Raw genomic sequence first — 13477 nt, 5'->3', positions numbered from 1 at the left:
TGTATAGGGGTTAAAGGGTTTCAGGGTTCTGGGGGTCCTACTTGGTGAGTGGCTTCCCTGTAGCCTCCCCTTTACAGCCCATCTGAGTCTGTGGATCCAGGCAGGCGTTACAAGAACACGCTGAAAAATTCCATCCTCCAGACGGCAGGAGAGGAAAAAGCAGCTGTGTCTAATAGTGTGCTGGCGACGTCACCAGCTACCTAGGTATGCTAAGGAGGCCGATAGGGGGTGGTCCTACGCGTTTCTGCAGCGAGTCAGCTGCCTTCGTCAGGGAAAGCCTGTCTATCGGTTGTAAAATACTTATATAGCTGACTGATTGGAAATTCACTTGATGTAATGGTTGTTATCAACCACTAGATGTCTCTATTTTGGTGTTATAAGCATTTCAACATTACAAGCCCTATGTGCCACATTTAGTATAGAAGGATATCAATCATGTATTAAATAAAAATATATCTTACCTGGTGTATATAAGTGTGTATTCTAAATAGCAAAATGTTTTTTGTGAATATAATTAATAAATTATTTTAAGAGAAAAATTTATAAAAACAGATTAAAATTACTGGTAAATCTTTAATAAAAAATATAAAATAAAAAATATCCCATGTTCATTTTGAGTATGAATGAATAGATAATGTCATTTAAAAAGCGAAAACTTCGAAATCTGTTTTGAGACCTACCGGGGCCAAGGTGTTTAAAATAATAATCCATTTGGATTCACATCTCGACATTAGTTTAATAAAATCACCCCCCCGCCAATTTTCTTTAACTTTCTCAATACCATAAAAAATAGTGTTTTTTACTGATTTATTATGTTGTTCATAGTAATGTTGGGATAATGGATGTCCCGCATATCCCTTAGTGATATTAACCATATGTTCTTTAATACGAATATACAGGGGTCTTTTTGTACGGCCAATATACATCTTATTACAGGGGCATTTAATTATGTAGATAATCCCTTTGGTATTACATTGAATGTGTTGCATTATATTAAAGGTTTCCGTGTTATTGTTTTCGCTTTTTAAATGACACTATCTATTCATTCATACTCAAAATGAACATGGGATATTTTTTATTTTATATTTTTTATTAAAGATTTACCAGTAATTTTAATCTGTTTTTATAAATTTTTCTCTTAATTAATAAATTATTTTATATTCACAAAAAACATTTTGCTATTTAGAATATACACTTATATACACCAGGTAAGAAATATTTTTATTTAATACATGATTGATATCCTTCTATACTAAATTTGGCATATAGGGCTTGTAATGTTGAAATGCTTATAACACCAAAATAGAGACATCTAGTGGTTGATAACAACCATTACATCAAGTGAATTTCCAATCAGTATCCATCAGCAGCTATATAGGTATTTTACAACCGATAGGCAGGCTTTCCCTGACGAAGGCAGCTGACACGCTGCAGAAACGCGTAGGACCGCCCCCGATCGGCCTCCTAGTCCTTAGCATACCGCCAGCACACTAGACACAGCTGCTCTTTCCTATCCTGCTGGCTGGAGGATGGAATTTTTAAGCGTGTTCTATCTATAGATCCCTCAGCAGAGCGCGGCTGGCTTGCACAGTAGCTACAGCCCCGTGTGTTGAACTCAGTATAACCTTCCCTGAAAGCGGACATCATATAGATCAAAGCTGCAACCAAGGATGTATATGTGCTCCTTCACCAACTAGTAAGTAGTTGTCAAAAAGCACACTATTTATGGTTAACAGTTTAAGATTATTAAGCACAATTGAAGCATATTATTCCAGCATGGGTACACCGCACCAAAAGAATTTTTAACCTAGACTAAATATATTAATTAATTAATATATTTGTCTCACACAGTCCGGTTAATAACACAACAGGTAATCATTTTTTTTTATTAAATGGAATATTTAGCGCAGTAGTACACTAATTAATCGTTTTTAGTAGCTAAAATAGCTTTATTACAAAACTGGATGCCCAAGAATATATCTCAAGTGAAGAAAATGAAAAACTAATGGTTCAAACAAGAGATTTTGAAAGGATAATCTTACTGAAAATAAACATTTCAGTAATTTTTATGAAATATCGATTGAATTTATGAGTAGTTTAAAGGCTCATTATAAGAGGTGGAGTATCCATGTGTTTGATTTTCTTTTTTTCATACCTTCCCTCAGAGGAATAATGGGGTAGGGTGCAACATAAGCCAGATATACATTGTGATTGGTATCTGATGTGATTTTAAATATGCAATATATATCAATTAAATTATTTAAAAAGCCTTGTTCTCTGTTATAAGTAGTACTCCTTATTATTATATTCATTATTTACCTTGATTTAATCATATGTATATTTTTTTACAGGTAGAACATGGAATGTTTTAAATTAGCCACCAATTATACTCAGAAAGTTGGATCTTAAGTGTCCTTCACGGCTGCAATCTGAAAGGATAACTTTGAATTGAAGTCAAACTGGAACGAAATATTTTTATTAAGCCATAAATGTACATCTTGAAGAAGTTCGATTATGAGTAAAACGCTGGATAAAAATGAGGATAAATAAAAAAGAATTCTGAATACACTGCCAGTTATACTTAGTTGCCAGTTTCAGTAGTCCTCGTTTTCAATGAGACTTGTGACATAGAACTGCGACATTCAATTTTGCTTTGTGCATTTTTTGTCATGTCCTTTATATTTTATTTTCCATACACTGACTTAAGATTGCCAAAATATTAATTTCCAACTATTTATATTTTTGTAATTCACAATATCTTTATACTGAATTAATGTTATATCAATAAAAGAGGACATTCCATTTCTAGTAACCTAGTTATTGTATGTATCCAAATTGTTCTCTTAAAAACCCATGAGGCAGAGTGTATAGAGCTGTTTCTAGATTTATTCTAATTTGATTTGAATTTGTTATCCATATTGATATGGATTATATAATCTGCCTTGTAAAAAACAGCTTTTCCCATGTGTGCATTTTTATCTGAGACTAGTTAGCTAAATTACTGTATCTTCTCATATACGGGCCGTATTTGCCACTAGGCACCCGCGGTCCCGTGCCTGGGGCGGCACGTTGCGGGGGGCGGCACTTTCTGGCAGAAAAAAAAAAAAAATTATAATTTTTTTTTCTTTTTTTATACATCCCCGCCCCTCGCCCCTCCCTCTGTTACACTCCGCTGTGTTCTCGGGGGGGGGGGGGTTGAGAGGGAGGAAAGGCGCACTTCTGTCTCTTTAAATACACGGCGGGCGCCAGGCATAGTGAGCTGATTAACCCCGGAAGTTCCAGCGCCTGCACTTCCGGGTCAGAGGCGCGCGGGCGCGCCAATCAGCTCACTGCCCCGTGCTGCAGCGTCCAATGCTGCAGACGACACACGCCGCAGAGGAAGACGCGACTGAAGCTGGAGCCAGCCAGAAGAGGATAATCAGCAGAGCAGGGCACCGGAGCAGGTATGCGCTAAGGCAGAGCCTAGAATGTATGGGCACCTTACAGGTTAGTTGATGATCGTTGCGATGCCTCTTTTTGTCCACTCTAATCATGCAAGGGGAGGCTGGGGGGAGAGAGGCTGAGGCTGGGGGGAGGCTGGGAAGAGAGAGAGGCTGAGGCTGGAGGGAGGCTGGGAAGAGAGAGGCTGAGGCTGGGGGGAGGCTGGGAAGAGAGAGAGGCTGAGGCTGGAGGGAGGCTGGGAAGAGAGAGAGGCTGAGGCTGGGGGGAGGCTCGGAAGAGAGAGAGGCTGGGGGGGAGGCTGGGGGGAGAGAGAGAGAGGCTGGGGGGGAGGCTGGGGGGAGAGAGAGAGAGGCTGGGGGGGAGGCTGGGGGGAGAGAGAGAGAGGCTGAGGCTGGGGGGGAGGCTGGGGGGAAAGAGAGGCTGAGGCTGGGGGGGAGGCTGGGGGGAAAGAGAGGCTGAGGCTGGGGGGGAGGCTGGGGGGAGAGAGAGGCTGAGGCTGGGGGGGAGGCTGGGGGGAAAGAGAGGCTGAGGCTGGGGGGAGAGAGAGGCTGAGGCTGGGGGGGGAGGCTGGGGGGAGAGAGAGGCTGAGGCTGGGGGGGAGGCTGGGGGGAGAGAGAGGCTGAGGCTGGGGGGGAGGCTGAGGGGAGAGAGAGGCTGAGGCTGGGGGGGAGGCTGGGGGGAGAGAGAGGCTGAGGCTGGGGGGGAGGCTGGGGGGAGAGAGAGGCTGAGGCTGGGGGGGAGGCTGGGGGGAGAGAGAGGCTGAGGCTGGGGGGGAGGCTGGGGGGAGAGAGAGGCTGAGGCTGGGGGGAGAGAGAGGCTGGGGGGAGAGGCTGGGGGGGAGACTGGGGGGAGAGAGAGGCTGAGGCTGGGGGGGAGGCTGGGGGGAGAGAGAGGCTGAGGCTGGGGGGAGAGAGAGGCTGAGGCTGGGGGGGAGGCTGGGGGGAGAGAGAGGCTGAGGCTGGGGGGGAGGCTGGGGGAGAGAGAGGCTGAGGCTGGAGGGAGGCTGGGAAGAGAGAGAGGCTGAGGCTGGGGGGAGAGAGAGGCTGAGGCTGAGGGGGGGAGGCTGGGGGGAGAGAGAGGCTGGGGGGAGAGAGAGGCTGAGGCTGGGGGGGAGGCTGGGGGCAGAGAGAGGCTGAGGCTGGAGGGAGGCTGGGAAGAGAGAGAGGCTGAGGCTGGGGGGAGAGAGAGGCTGAGGCTGGGGGGGAGGCTGGGGGGAGAGAGAGGCTGAGGCTGGGGGGGAGGCTGGGGGGAGAGAGAGGCTGAGGCTGGGGGGGAGGCTGGGGGGAGAGAGAGGCTGAGGCTGGGGGGGAGGCTGGGGGGAGAGAGAGGCTGAGGCTGGGGGGAGAGAGAGGCTGGGGGGAGAGGCTGGGGGGGAGACTGGGGGGAGAGAGAGGCTGAGGCTGGGGGGGAGGCTGGGGGGAGAGAGAGGCTGAGGCTGGGGGGAGAGAGAGGCTGAGGCTGGGGGGGAGGCTGGGGGAGAGAGAGGCTGAGGCTGGAGGGAGGCTGGGAAGAGAGAGAGGCTGAGGCTGGGGGGAGAGAGAGGCTGAGGCTGAGGGGGGGAGGCTGGGGGGAGAGAGAGGCTGGGGGGAGAGAGAGGCTGAGGCTGGGGGGGAGGCTGGGGGCAGAGAGAGGCTGAGGCTGGAGGGAGGCTGGGAAGAGAGAGAGGCTGAGGCTGGGGGGAGAGAGAGGCTGAGGCTGAGGGGGAGGCTGGGGGGAGAGAGAGAGAGGCTGAGGCTGGGGGGGAGGTTGGGGGGAGAGAGAGGCTGAGGCTGGGGGGAGAGAGAGGGGGAGGCTGGGGGGGAGAGAGGCTGAGGCTGGGGGGAGAGAGAGGCTGAGGCTGGGGGGGAGGCTGGGGGAGAGAGAGACTGAGGCTGGGGGGAGAGAGAGGCTGAGGCTGGGGGGGAGGCTGGGGGGAGAGAGAGGCTGAGGCTGGGGGGGAGGCTGAGGGGAGAGAGAGGCTGAGGCTGGGGGGGAGGCTGGGGGGAGAGAGAGGCTGAGGCTGGGGGGGGGAGGCTGGGGGGAGAGAGAGGCTGAGGCTGGGGGGGAGGCTGGGGGGAGAGAGAGGCTGAGGCTGGGGGGAGAGAGAGGCTGGGGGGAGAGGCTGGGGGGGAGACTGGGGGGAGAGAGAGGCTGAGGCTGGGGGGGAGGCTAAGGGGAGAGAGAGGCTGAGGCTGGGGGGGGAGGCTGGGGGGAGAGAGAGGCTGAGGCTGGGGGGGAGGCTGGGGGGAGAGAGAGGCTGAGGCTGGGGGGAGAGAGAGGCTGGGGGGAGAGGCTGGGGGGGAGACTGGGGGGAGAGAGAGGCTGAGGCTGGGGGGGAGGCTGGGGGGGAGGCTGGGGGGAGAGAGAGGCTGAGGCTGGGGGGGAGGCTGGGGGGAGAGAGAGGCTGAGGCTGGGGGGAGAGAGAGGCTGAGGCTGGGGGGGAGGCTGGGGGGAGAGAGAGGCTGAGGCTGGGGGGGAGGCTGGGGGAGAGAGAGGCTGAGGCTGGGGGGGAGGCTGGGGGAGAGAGAGGCTGAGGCTGGGGGGGTGGCTAGGGGGAGAGAGAGGCTGGGGGGGAGGCTGGGGGGAGAGAGAGGCTGAGGCTGGGGGGGGGGAGGCTGGGGGGAGAGAGAGGCTGGGGGGAGAGAGAGGCTGAGGCTGGGGGGGAGGCTGGGGGCAGAGAGAGGCTGAGGCTGGAGGGAGGCTGGGAAGAGAGAGAGGCTGAGGCTGGGGGGAGAGAGAGGCTGAGGCTGAGGGGGAGGCTGGGGGGAGAGAGAGAGAGGCTGAGGCTGGGGGGGAGGTTGGGGGGAGAGAGAGGCTGAGGCTGGGGGGAGAGAGAGGGGGAGGCTGGGGGGGAGAGAGGCTGAGGCTGGGGGGAGAGAGAGGCTGAGGCTGGGGGGGAGGCTGGGGGAGAGAGAGACTGAGGCTGGGGGGAGGCTGGGGGGAGAGAGAGGCTGAGGCTGGGGGGGAGGCTGGGGGGGGAGAGAGACTGAGGCTGGGGGGAGAGAGAGGCTGAGGCTGGGGGGGAGGCTGGGGGGAGAGAGAGGCTGAGGCTGGGGGGGAGGCTGGGGGGAGAGAGAGGCTGAGGCTGGGGGGAGGCTGGGGGGAGAGAGAGGCTGAGGCTGGGGGGGAGGCTGGGGGCAGAGAGAGGCTGAGGCTGGAGGGAGGCTGGGAAGAGAGAGAGGCTGAGGCTGGGGGGAGAGAGAGGCTGAGGCTGAGGGGGAGGCTGGGGGGAGAGAGAGAGAGGCTGAGGCTGGGGGGGAGGTTGGGGGGAGAGAGAGGCTGAGGCTGGGGGGAGAGAGAGGGGGAGGCTGGGGGGGAGAGAGGCTGAGGCTGGGGGGAGAGAGAGGCTGAGGCTGGGGGGGAGGCTGGGGGGAGAGAGAGAGACTGAGGCTGGGGGGGAGGCTGGGGGGAGAGAGAGGCTGAGGCTGGGGGGGAGGCTGGGGGGGGAGAGAGACTGAGGCTGGGGGAGAGTGAGGCTGGGCGGGGAGGCTGGGGGGAGAGAGAGGCTGAGGCTGGGGGGAGGCTGGGGGGACAGAGAGGCTGAGGCTGGGGGGGAGGCTGGGGGGAGAGAGAGGCTGAGGCTGGGGGGGGAGAGAGAGGCTGAGGCTGGGGGGGAGGCTGGGGGGACAGAGAGGCTGAGGCTGGGGGGGAGGCTGGGGGGAGAGAGAGGCTGAGGCTGGGGGGAGGCTGGGGGGAGAGAGAGGCTGAGGCTGGGGGGAGAGAGAGGCTGAGGCTGGGGGGAGAGAGAGGCTGATGCTGGGGGAGAGAGAGGCTGATGCTGGGGGAGGATGGGGGGAGAGAGAGGCTGATGCTGGGGGAGAGAGAGGCTGATGCTGGGGGAGGATGGAGGGAGAGAGAGGCTGATGCTGGAGGGAGGGAGAGGCTGATGCTGGGGGAGAGGCTGATGCTGGCGGGAGAGAGGCTGATGCAGTGGGAGGCTGGGGGAGAGAGAGGCTGATGCTGGGGGAGGCTGGGGGAGAGAGGCTGATGCTGGGGGAGGCTGGGGGAGGGAGAGGCTGATGCTGGGGGAGGCTGGGGGGAGAGAGAGGCTGAGGCTGGGGGGGAGGCTGGGGGAGAGAGAGGCTGAGGCTGGGGGGGGAGGCTGGGGGAGAGAGAGGCTGAGGCTGGGGGAGAGAGAGGCTGAGGCTGGGGGGGGAGGCTGGGGGGAGAGAGAGGCTGAGGCTGGGGGGGAGGCTGGGGGGAGAGAGAGGCTGAGGCTGGGGGGGAGGCTGGGGGGAGAGAGAGGCTGAGGCTGGGGGGAGAGAGAGGCTGATGCTGGGGGGGAGGCTGGGGGGAGAGAGAGGCTGAGGCTGGGGGGGAGGCTGGGGGGAGAGAGAGGCTGAGGCTGGGGGGAGAGAGAGGCTGAGGCTGGGGGAGAGAGAGGCTGATGCTGGGGGAGGATGGAGGGAGAGAGAGGCTGATGCTGGAGGGAGGGAGAGGCTGATGCTGGGGGAGAGAGGCTGATGCTGGCGGGAGAGAGGCTGATGCAGTGGGAGGCTGGGGGGGAGAGAGAGGCTGATGCTGGGGGAGGCTGGGGGAGAGAGGCTGATGCTGGGGGAGGCTGGGGGAGGGAGAGGCTGAGGCTGGGGGGAGGCTGGGGGGAGAGAGAGGCTGAGGCTGGGGGGGAGGCTGGGGGGAGAGAGAGGCTGAGGCTGGGGGGGAGGCTGGGGGGAGAGAGAGGCTGAGGCTGGGGGGAGAGAGAGGCTGAGGCTGGGGGGAGAGAGAGGCTGAGGCTGGGGGGGAGGCTGGGGGGAGAGAGAGGCTGAGGCTGGGGGGAGAGAGAGGCTGATGCTGGGGGAGAGAGAGGCTGATGCTGGGGGAGGATGGAGGGAGAGAGAGGCTGATGCTGGAGGGAGGGAGAGGCTGATGCTGGGGGAGAGAGGCTGATGCTGGCGGGAGAGAGGCTGATGCAGTGGGAGGCTGGGGGAGAGAGAGGCTGATGCTGGGGGAGGCTGGGGGAGAGAGGCTGATGCTGGGGGAGGCTGGGGGAGGGAGAGGCTGATGCTGGGGGAGGCTGGGGGGAGAGAGAGGCTGAGGCTGGGGGGGAGGCTGGGGGAGAGAGAGGCTGAGGCTGGGGGGGGGAGGCTGGGGGAGAGAGAGGCTGAGGCTGGGGGAGAGAGAGGCTGAGGCTGGGGGGAGGCTGGGGGAGAGAGAGGCCGATGCTGGGAGAGGCTGGGGGAGAGAGAGGCTGATGCTGGGGGAGGCTGGGGGAGAGAGAGGCTGATGCTGGGGGAGAGAGAGGCTGCTTCTGGGGGAGGCTGGGGGGAGAGAGAGGCTGAGGCTGGGGGAGAGGCTGGGGGGAGAGAGAGGCTGAGGCTGGGGGGGAGGCTGGGGGGAGAGAGAGGCTGAGGCTGGGGGGAGAGAGAGGCTGGGGGGAGAGGCTGGGGGGGAGACTGGGGGGAGAGAGAGGCTGAGGCTGGGGGGGAGGCTGGGGGGAGAGAGAGGCTGAGGCTGGGGGGAGAGAGAGGCTGAGGCTGGGGGGGAGGCTGGGGGGAGAGAGAGGCTGAGGCTGGGGGGGAGGCTGGGGGAGAGAGAGGCTGAGGCTGGGGGGGAGGCTGGGGGGAGAGAGAGGCTGAGGCTGGGGGGGGGAGGCTGGGGGGAGAGAGAGGCTGGGGGGAGAGAGAGGCTGAGGCTGGGGGGGAGGCTGGGGGCAGAGAGAGGCTGAGGCTGGAGGGAGGCTGGGAAGAGAGAGAGGCTGAGGCTGGGGGGAGAGAGAGGCTGAGGCTGAGGGGGAGGCTGGGGGGAGAGAGAGAGAGGCTGAGGCTGGGGGGGAGGTTGGGGGGAGAGAGAGGCTGAGGCTGGGGGGAGAGAGAGGGGGAGGCTGGGGGGGAGAGAGGCTGAGGCTGGGGGGAGAGAGAGGCTGAGGCTGGGGGGGAGGCTGGGGGAGAGAGAGACTGAGGCTGGGGGGAGAGAGAGGCTGAGGCTGGGGGGGAGGCTGGGGGGAGAGAGAGGCTGAGGCTGGGGGGGGAGGCTGGGGGGAGAGAGAGGCTGAGGCTGGGGGGGAGGCTGGGGGGAGAGAGAGGCTGAGGCTGGGGGGAGAGAGAGGCTGGGGGGAGAGGCTGGGGGGGAGACTGGGGGGAGAGAGAGGCTGAGGCTGGGCGGGGAGGCTAAGGGGAGAGAGAGGCTGAGGCTGGGGGGGGAGGCTGGGGGGAGAGAGAGGCTGAGGCTGGGGGGGAGGCTGGGGGGAGAGAGAGGCTGAGGCTGGGGGGAGAGAGAGGCTGGGGGGAGAGGCTGGGGGGGAGACTGGGGGGAGAGAGAGGCTGAGGCTGGGGGGGAGGCTGGGGGGAGAGGGAGGCTGAGGCTGGGGGGGAGGCTGGGGGGAGAGAGAGGCTGAGGCTGGGGGGAGAGAGAGGCTGAGGCTGGGGGGGAGGCTGGGGGGAGAGAGAGGCTGAGGCTGGGGGGGAGGCTGGGGGAGAGAGAGGCTGAGGCTGGGGGGGAGGCTGGGGGAGAGAGAGGCTGAGGCTGGGGGGGAGGCTAGGGGGAGAGAGAGGCTGGGGGGGAGGCTGGGGGGAGAGAGAGGCTGAGGCTGGGGGGGGGGAGGCTGGGGGGAGAGAGAGGCTGGGGGGAGAGAGAGGCTGAGGCTGGGGGGGAGGCTGGGGGCAGAGAGAGGCTGAGGCTGGAGGGAGGCTGGGAAGAGAGAGAGGCTGAGGCTGGGGGGAGAGAGAGGCTGAGGCTGAGGGGGAGGCTGGGGGGAGAGAGAGAGAGGCTGAGGCTGGGGGGGAGGTTGGGGGGAGAGAGAGGCTGAGGCTGGGGGGAGAGAGAGGGGGAGGCTGGGGGGGAGAGAGGCTGAGGCTGGGGGGAGAGAGAGGCTGAGGCTGGGGGGGAGGCTGGGGGAGAGAGAGACTGAGGCTGGGGGGGAGGCTGGGGGGAGAGAGAGGCTGAGGCTGGGGGGGAGGCTGGGGGGGAGAGAGACTGAGGCTGGGGGGAGAGAGAGGCTGAGGCTGGGGGGGAGGCTGGGGGGAGAGAGAGGCTGAGGCTGGGGGGGAGGCTGGGGGGAGAGAGAGGCTGAGGCTGGGGGGAGGCTGGGGGGAGAGAGAGGCTGAGGCTGGGGGGGAGGCTGGGGGCAGAGAGAGGCTGAGGCTGGAGGGAGGCTGGGAAGAGAGAGAGGCTGAGGCTGGGGGGAGAGAGAGGCTGAGGCTGAGGGGGAGGCTGGGGGGAGAGAGAGAGAGGCTGAGGCTGGGGGGGAGGTTGGGGGGAGAGAGAGGCTGAGGCTGGGGGGAGAGAGAGGGGGAGGCTGGGGGGGAGAGAGGCTGAGGCTGGGGGGAGAGAGAGGCTGAGGCTGGGGGGGAGGCTGGGGGGAGAGAGAGAGACTGAGGCTGGGGGGAGGCTGGGGGGAGAGAGAGGCTGAGGCTGGGGGGGAGGCTGGGGGGGGAGAGAGACTGAGGCTGGGGGAGAGTGAGGCTGGGCGGGGAGGCTGGGGGGAGAGAGAGGCTGAGGCTGGGGGGAGGCTGGGGGGACAGAGAGGCTGAGGCTGGGGGGAGGCTGGGGGGAGAGAGAGGCTGAGGCTGGGGGGGAGAGAGAGGCTGAGGCTGGGGGGGAGGCTGGGGGGACAGAGAGGCTGAGGCTGGGGGGGAGGCTGGGGGGAGAGAGAGGCTGAGGCTGGGGGGAGGCTGGGGGGAGAGAGAGGCTGAGGCTGGGGGGAGAGAGAGGCTGAGGCTGGGGGGAGAGAGAGGCTGATGCTGGGGGAGAGAGAGGCTGATGCTGGGGGAGGATGGGGGGAGAGAGAGGCTGATGCTGGGGGAGAGAGAGGCTGATGCTGGGGGAGGATGGAGGGAGAGAGAGGCTGATGCTGGAGGGAGGGAGAGGCTGATGCTGGGGGAGAGGCTGATGCTGGCGGGAGAGAGGCTGATGCAGTGGGAGGCTGGGGGAGAGAGAGGCTGATGCTGGGGGAGGCTGGGGGAGAGAGGCTGATGCTGGGGGAGGCTGGGGGAGGGAGAGGCTGATGCTGGGGGAGGCTGGGGGGAGAGAGAGGCTGAGGCTGGGGGGAGGCTGGGGGAGAGAGAGGCTGAGGCTGGGGGGGGAGGCTGGGGGAGAGAGAGGCTGAGGCTGGGGGAGAGAGAGGCTGAGGCTGGGGGGGGAGGCTGGGGGGAGAGAGAGGCTGAGGCTGGGGGGAGGCTGGGGGGGAGAGAGAGGCTGAGGCTGGGGGGGAGGCTGGGGGGAGAGAGAGGCTGAGGCTGGGGGGAGAGAGAGGCTGATGCTGGGGGGGAGGCTGGGGGGAGAGAGAGGCTGAGGCTGGGGGGGAGGCTGGGGGGAGAGAGAGGCTGAGGCTGGGGGGAGAGAGAGAGGCTGAGGCTGGGGGAGAGAGAGGCTGATGCTGGGGGAGGATGGAGGGAGAGAGAGGCTGATGCTGGAGGGAGGGAGAGGCTGATGCTGGGGGAGAGAGGCTGATGCTGGCGGGAGAGAGGCTGATGCAGTGGGAGGCTGGGGGGGAAAGAGAGGCTGATGCTGGGGGAGGCTGGGGGAGAGAGGCTGATGCTGGGGGAGGCTGGGGGAGGGAGAGGCTGAGGCTGGGGGGAGGCTGGGGGGAGAGAGAGGCTGAGGCTGGGGGGGAGGCTGGGGGGAGAGAGAGGCTGAGGCTGGGGGGGAGGCTGGGGGGAGAGAGAGGCTGAGGCTGGGGGGAGAGAGAGGCTGAGGCTGGGGGGAGAGAGAGGCTGAGGCTGGGGGGGAGGCTGGGGGGAGAGAGAGGCTGAGGCTGGGGGGAGAGAGAGGCTGATGCTGGGGGAGAGAGAGGCTGATGCTGGGGGAGGATGGAGGGAGAGAGAGGCTGATGCTGGAGGGAGGGAGAGGCTGATGCTGGGGGAGAGAGGCTGATGCTGGCGGGAGAGAGGCTGATGCAGTGGGAGGCTGGGGGAGAGAGAGGCTGATGCTGGGGGAGGCTGGGGGAGAGAGGCTGATGCTGGGGGAGGCTGGGGGAGGGAGAGGCTGATGCTGGGGGAGGCTGGGGGGAGAGAGAGGCTGAGGCTGGGGGGGAGGCTGGGGGAGAGAGAGGCTGAGGCTGGGGGGGGGAGGCTGGGGGAGAGAGAGGCTGAGGCTGGGGGAGAGAGAGGCTGAGGCTGGGGGGAGGCTGGGGGAGAGAGAGGCCGATGCTGGGAGAGGCTGGGGGAGAGAGAGGCTGATGCTGGGGGAGGCTGGGGGAGAGAGAGGCTGATGCTGGGGGAGAGAGGCTGCTTCTGGGGGAGGCTGGGGGAGAGGGGCCAATGCTTGAGACAGAGGACAAGGGTTGAGGGATAGTGCAATGACAAAAATGATGGGGGGGAGTGTAAGGACTCAGAATAAGAGGGGGGCAGCATTGGGAGCTGGGGGGGAGGCTGGGGGGAGAGAGAGGCTGAGGCTGGGGGGAGGCTGGGGGGAGAGAGAGGCTGAGGCTGGGGGGGAGGCTGGGGGCAGAGAGAGGCTGAGGCTGGAGGGAGGCTGGGAAGAGAGAGAGGCTGAGGCTGGGGGGAGAGAGAGGCTGAGGCTGAGGGGGAGGCTGGGGGGAGAGAGAGAGAGGCTGAGGCTGGGGGGGAGGTTGGGGGGAGAGAGAGGCTGAGGCTGGGGGGAGAGAGAGGGGGAGGCTGGGGGGGAGAGAGGCTGAGGCTGGGGGGAGAGAGAGGCTGAGGCTGGGGGGGAGGCTGGGGGGAGAGAGAGAGACTGAGGCTGGGGGGGAGGCTGGGGGGAGAGAGAGGCTGAGGCTGGGGGGGAGGCTGGGGGGGGAGAGAGACTGAGGCTGGGGGAGAGTGAGGCTGGGCGGGGAGGCTGGGGGGAGAGAGAGGCTGAGGCTGGGGGGAGGCTGGGGGGACAGAGAGGCTGAGGCTGGGGGGGAGGCTGGGGGGAGAGAGAGGCTGAGGCTGGGGGGGGAGAGAGAGGCTGAGGCTGGGGGGGAGGCTGGGGGGACAGAGAGGCTGAGGCTGGGGGGGAGGCTGGGGGGAGAGAGAGGCTGAGGCTGGGGGGAGGCTGGGGGGAGAGAGAGGCTGAGGCTGGGGGGAGAGAGAGGCTGAGGCTGGGGGGAGAGAGAGGCTGATGCTGGGGGAGAGAGAGGCTGATGCTGGGGGAGGATGGGGGGAGAGAGAGGCTGATG

At 62.0% G+C, this 13477-nt stretch overlaps 1 long non-coding RNA gene across 1 annotated transcript; it reads left to right on the top strand.

The window, feature by feature from the left end:
* The first annotated feature begins 1494 nt into the window (after window positions 1-1494).
* Window positions 1495-2816, top strand: LOC142249279 (uncharacterized). Its single transcript, XR_012725022.1, has 2 exons — window positions 1495-1696; window positions 2352-2816. It is a non-coding gene; the product is annotated as an uncharacterized LOC142249279 (long non-coding RNA).
* The last annotated feature ends 10661 nt before the right edge of the window (window positions 2817-13477 follow it).

The sequence above is a fragment of the Anomaloglossus baeobatrachus genome, chromosome 8 (assembly GCF_048569485.1).
Source record: "Anomaloglossus baeobatrachus isolate aAnoBae1 chromosome 8, aAnoBae1.hap1, whole genome shotgun sequence".
Taxonomy (NCBI): domain Eukaryota; kingdom Metazoa; phylum Chordata; class Amphibia; order Anura; family Aromobatidae; genus Anomaloglossus; species Anomaloglossus baeobatrachus.
The sequence above is the reverse complement of the archived record's forward strand: the minus strand, read 5'-3'. Positions and strand labels throughout refer to the sequence as shown.